This window comes from Callithrix jacchus, chromosome 3 (genome assembly GCF_049354715.1).
Source record: "Callithrix jacchus isolate 240 chromosome 3, calJac240_pri, whole genome shotgun sequence".
Lineage (NCBI taxonomy): Eukaryota > Metazoa > Chordata > Mammalia > Primates > Cebidae > Callithrix > Callithrix jacchus.
Genome location: NC_133504.1, coordinates 150615287 through 150621199, shown reverse-complemented (window position 1 = coordinate 150621199; position 5913 = coordinate 150615287). Strand labels below are relative to the sequence as shown.

Sequence of the window (5913 nt, the reverse complement as noted above, 5' to 3'; positions counted from 1 at the left end):
TGTACTCCACCCACAGAGCGGGACTCAGTCTCAAAAGAAAAACAAAAAAAACCCTAAACAAACAAAAAAACGAAAAGCAAATTTTGGCTTTTAAAATAAGTATATAAATGCTGGTTTTATAAGTCATAAATTGGGCATTTATTCTTTTCTTATTTTTTTTGTGACAATTCTAATTCTTCTAAAAGGCATGTGGGAATCTCTGGCTAACAAAGAAAGGGTCATGGACAGAAAAGTACACAAAAGTAAAAGTGAACAGAAAAGTTTTTTAAAAGTCAAATAATTAATATTCCAAACATTAGTAATTGATGGGAATAATTTGCTCTGGCTGTTTTACTATTGAATTTCCACAAGACTCTATTTCCAAAATGCCTGGTGAGATTTAATCGCAATTGTAACAGTATTAAGAGACAGGAACTTCATTACAAAGTGATTAGGCCATTGGGATCCATTCTCATGGGTGAGTTTAATATCCTATTAAAAGAAATTTTTGGAGTGTACTTTCTATATTGACTCCCTGCCTTCTTGAAATGTGAGAATCCAGCATTTCCCTTATCTTCAGAGGGTACACCATGCAAGGCAGCATCTTGGAAGCAGAGAAATTAGGTAATGACCTGCTGATCCCTTGACCTTGAACTTTCCAGCCTCCAGAATTGTTAGCTAATAAATTTCTATAGTTTATAAATTACACAATTTCAGGCATGCCATTATAGCAGCACAAGTAAATTGGTAACAGAGAAGTGGAGTGTTGCTATAACACAACCTCAAAATGGGAAAGTGGCTTTAGAACTGGATAGTGCCATAGAAGCTGAAACAGTTTTGAAATTAATGCTGGAAAAAGTCTGGTGAGGGATCAGAAGAAGAGGAATGCTATAAGGAAAGTCTGAAACTACATAGAGATTACTCAAGTGGTTGAAAACAACGTTGATAGGAATATGGACAGTAAAGGCAATTCTGAGGAGATCCCGATGCAAATGAATAAAAATCATCCTTGTTATAAAGTAACAAACAACTTGACTGAATTGTGTCCATGAATTAGGGATTTATGGAAGGCAAAATTTAAGACTGATTAACTAGAGTATCTGTCAGAAGAATTATCTAAGTAACAAAGCATTCAGGGTGCTGTGTGGCTTCTTTGAATTGCATATAGTAAGATGTACACATACTTCTTACATTGCATGCAGGTTTTCAGCAGCAGAGGCCATGCTGAACCTGCAAATGCAAGAGAGTTGAGAGGATCAGAGTATACATAAATTTTTCTTAAATGAGTAATTTTAAAGAGGAGAAGATGCCCAATTCACTGAGCATGCCAATCACATAAATGCATTGGGAGTAGAAATAGGAATTGAGACCTCTCTATAGAAAGTCCACGAACCTATAGATAAAGTTTGCTTGTTTCTAGATTTGTTTGTTTTATTTTCACTTTTTGATTCCTCTTCTCTTGTATGCTCCTTTATTAGATCATGGAATTATTATATTAGCACAGGAAGAGATGAAGGAAAGAGAACTACTGTGGTTCTTTACTTCCTAATTTTGCCCCATCGATATTAAGCCCTAATTTAAAACAACGACAACAATAACAGAAAACAAAACCCATGACATAAATGAAATGTCTAAATAGCGCCCGTCATGCCATACACATTTCAAAAGGAAGTGTCATGAAGTATTCATTGATCAATATTTACATGGAAGTTCATATTTGTTTTTAGAATCATGCAGAAAAAGGACATGTTAATATTAAAAGAAGAAAACTACCAGAAAAGAGTATGTTTTTTATATTTATTTACATTAAAAACATTACTTAGAGCAAAATTCTTGGACATAAAGAATTAGACTGCCTAAACAAAATGGAGCCTCGAGTTACAAATTATCCTGTATATTGAGAATATTCCAATGAGTATAAACCAGAAAATCCTCTTAGACACCCCTCCTTCTCCCCTATTTATATTACTTTTCAAATTTAATCTTAAAAATAACACTTATTAGAAAATGTAGAACTATTCATGGAGCAAAAATAAAATGTGGATGAAATCTTTGTTTTATATTGCAGTGGAAATGTTCAGGTAATGAACAGACATTTATCAAAATCATCTGTTGATTGCTCAGTCTGGCTTAAGAATACTAAGGAGTTTTTCTTTTGTATACAAATAAATATTACACAGCTCAGTATTTATTAAAGATGGTTTATATTTTAATAGATGTTGGTGTGGCAATAGTGTTTGGGGCTATTCTGACAAATGTCCTTTACTGTGATTATAAATACAGGCTTAGGTATAAACAAGTAGATAGATGGATACTTCCTTTTCCTCCTCCTTCTCTTTTTCTAACTTTCTCTCTTTCCCTCTCTACACTCTTAGTGAGAAGGGGTACAATTTGGGATTCTGAGAATTCTTTGAGGAGCAAAAATCTGACAGCCAAATCATCCGTGACAGATCAGATCATCACAGGTCGAAGTTACTCAGGTCAAAGCAGATTAGCTCAGCATAATAGACTCAGGTTTTGGTTGGTGATATAAGAACACTGCATGATTTGAACAGACAACTACCCTTATACAGGTAGAGGGGTTATGATCACGAGTGATAAAAATGTGGCAGAGAAAATAGTATCTCATTTCTGCTTACAGTTATTAAAAAAAGTCAGTAATTAAGGTAGCAGTTCAACTTTTTTTTCCCCCAGGGTATTCTGAACCTGTTTAGCATTGCAGTAAGCTTACAAACAAGCAAGTATACATTAATTAAATATATTTAAATTTTATTTTAAAACATTAAAATGATTCAAATACATGGAAAGACATATTATACCTATAGGAAGAAAAATAAAAATCATAAACTATACATTCTCCACAAACAGATCAATAGATTCAATGAATATTTATAATATAAATTTTAATATAATATAAAGTAAGGAAAGAAACCTGTATATCCACCTAGAAAGGAATAGGTTAATTAATTGTGGTATATTTGTAAAATGGAATATTATTGAGCTATGGCAATGAATGAACTTTTCACAAACATCAAATGGAAGATGTACAATAGCAACTCTTATTAAAGATATTATATTTTATTGTGTTTACTGAAGATAACATTTATTGATTTTGATTGCTGCAGGGATATTTACCTGAGTAGATCATTGTTAAAACTTAAATATTTGGCTGGGCACAGTGGCTTACGCCTGCAATCCCAGCACTTTGGGAGGCCAAGGCAGGTGGATCACCTGAGGTTGAGAGTTTGAGACCAACCTGACCAACATGGAGAAAACCCATCTCTACTAAAAAAAATTGGCCAGGTGTGTTGGTGCATGCCTAGAATCCCAGCTACTTGGGAGGCTGAGGCAGCAGAATCGCTTGAATCTGGGAGGTGGAGCTTAACGTTGTGGTGAACCAAGATCATGCCATTGCACTCTAGCCTGGGAAAGAGAGCAAGACTCTGTCTTAAAACAACAAACAAACAAACAAAACTTAAATATTTTTTCATTGCTATTTTAGAATATGCTGTACCACATTAATTTAAAAAGATACTGTAGCAACAATTAGTTATGTTGACAATGGCTGCTTTTCAACTCAGAAAAGGAAGAAAAATAGATAAAAATGTTCATGAGAATTTTTATTTATACATAAATAATTCTGTCTTTATTACTCAATGTTATTGATTACTCAGGAGTAAAAACACTATAACAAATTTAGAACACTTTGGGAATATATATTTGGCCTCAACACAAGTATAATATCATTTTAATTTTCAACAGTTTTTTTTTAATACATAAAAAAAGTGGCATGGTAAACCAATGTCCAAATGCATAAATAGCAGTAGAAAGTTAAATAATTCTTAAGAGTAGAAAGTTGATAATAGTTGTCTTCAATCTTCATTTGCATATATAAATAGCATTTCTTTTACTGTAGTTCTTGCTTCTATTTCTTTTTTGGTATTTTATTGAGCTCTTTTTTCTCAAATGCTCTCTATGAAAATTCTGGCCCTTAATGAAGTGACCTTCATATTTGGGTGCCAAAGAACCAGACAATTTCAAACGTTCCTGATAAAGAGGAATGAAGAAACATTTTTATTCAGTAAACATATTCATACTCACTTACATTCAAAAAGTTATAAAATTAACATATCCACTCTGTAATGCATTCTAAAATTTCCTATTCTAAGCTACTTTATAATTATTACTATTGCAAACTCTTAACGTGTTACAATTTATAGGCAGTTTGAAAAACAGAACCGAGGATTTGAGTTTGGGAATCCATTGCTAGTGCAAAGACTCGTGGCAAGACAAGCACCAATAGGCTTTAAAATATTTATTCAGATTTATTTGTACTTCACTTTGATCCCTCCCTGACTCTCCACCCACCCTCTTACCTGTGTACAGATTTCTAACATTGTCTCCTTGAATGTACAATAGTCTAATCTGCTGTTGTTTTCTGTTGTAAATCTTAACACTCTATTCCATTTTCACAAGAAGCAAGTGAGATTTGTAGAAAATAGAAACCAAAATATGCATCCTACTCTAAAAATAGATGATAATGTGGTTTCCTTCTGGCTTATTTTTTGCTACTCCCCACATTCATCCTCTCCTCCTGACACAAGATCTATTTATAGTTGTTAGATGAATATTTTTAATTATTTACCTTAAGTATAGGTTAGGATTCAATCATAGAACCAGAACAACTGTGAGTGATACAAAATACATTATAAGGACTTAGGCTTTACAAAATTCTGGGGAAAGTGGGTGAAGTAAAGTTCTAGGAGATGGTTGAAGCAGCAGAGAAAAGTCACTTACCAAGTAGACCATTAAGGAAAACTGGTGAAGAAATCTATGGAAGGAGTTGCCTCTGTACCTGGTGGTGAACTAGAAATTACTCTCATCAGTAGATATGCAGTCAGGAAGAAAAGGTCTAAGCAAGCTAGAAAAAAAAAAAAAAAAAAAAAAAAAAGGAAAACCTAAAACCCTTGAGAAAAAACTGATATTTACAAGGACAAATCAGAATATGCTTCAAACCCAGATGATTCCGGGAATCTGCAGAAGAAGCAGGAGCCTTTCACCCCAGAGTTGCACGTGTGTGTGACTCAGGACTTGGAAACGCTGAAGGAAAAGATCTGGCAGTAGGCAGAGGAGCTGTGGGTCTATGCGCACCAGTGAGAGAGCCCGTGAATCAGCAGGGAATGTGCCAAGCTCTGGCCATGCATGGAGGCTTGTACTAATCTTCTGTAATGACTGCTGCTCCCCTTGTACTTTCCAAATCTTACTTGAAGCTCTTTGTGCCAAATCCTAATTATACAGGGAAAGCAGCTCTATAAAATTCCCGGTATGCTTCGCTAAAATCTCATAGTACAAAACCACCACATTCTACTTATGTGTATTCCCTCCTCTGCCTAGAGAGTTCCTTCACCTCAGTGTTATCACCTAATCTTGATATTATCTCCTCTCCCACAGATAATTCTCTTTTAAATACACAATTTGTTTTAAATATCTCTCCTCTCATACTTTCTAATAATATTGTCTATTATATTATAATATATTATAATTAATAATTATTATATCATATAATATAAATATTGTTTTCCTTTTTATATTTAAAATTTTCTAATTTTACTAACTTAAATTTCACTCCTTTAAACTTAGTGTTTAATTGTTTAATATTAAAAATTATTTATTGAGGAAATAAATGAATACTATTTATCACATCCTACCCTTTTTATCAAATTATTTATCTGCCATCCCAACTATATTATATGCTTCTTGAGAGCAGGACTGAGTGGTCTTTTGGTGTCTCTGTGGTTTCAGAACTTACCAAATTCCAGAGACATTTTATATGTTCAGTCAATTTGGTTCAACAAATGATTTTATATACATCACTATTTTCCTTTTTAACAGTCAAAAAGGAGTCTTTCCTGACAGTTTTGTATATTCGTCACA

At 33.4% G+C, this 5913-nt stretch overlaps 1 long non-coding RNA gene across 1 annotated transcript; it reads right to left on the bottom strand.

Moving 5' to 3' along the window:
• Nucleotides 1–1762: 1762 nt before the first annotated feature.
• LOC144581963 (uncharacterized) lies at nt 1763–5214 on the bottom strand. Its single transcript, XR_013533480.1, has 2 exons — nt 4777–5214; nt 1763–4026 (listed from the first exon to the last, which is right to left on the bottom strand). It is a non-coding gene; the product is annotated as an uncharacterized LOC144581963 (long non-coding RNA).
• Nucleotides 5215–5913: the final 699 nt, after the last annotated feature.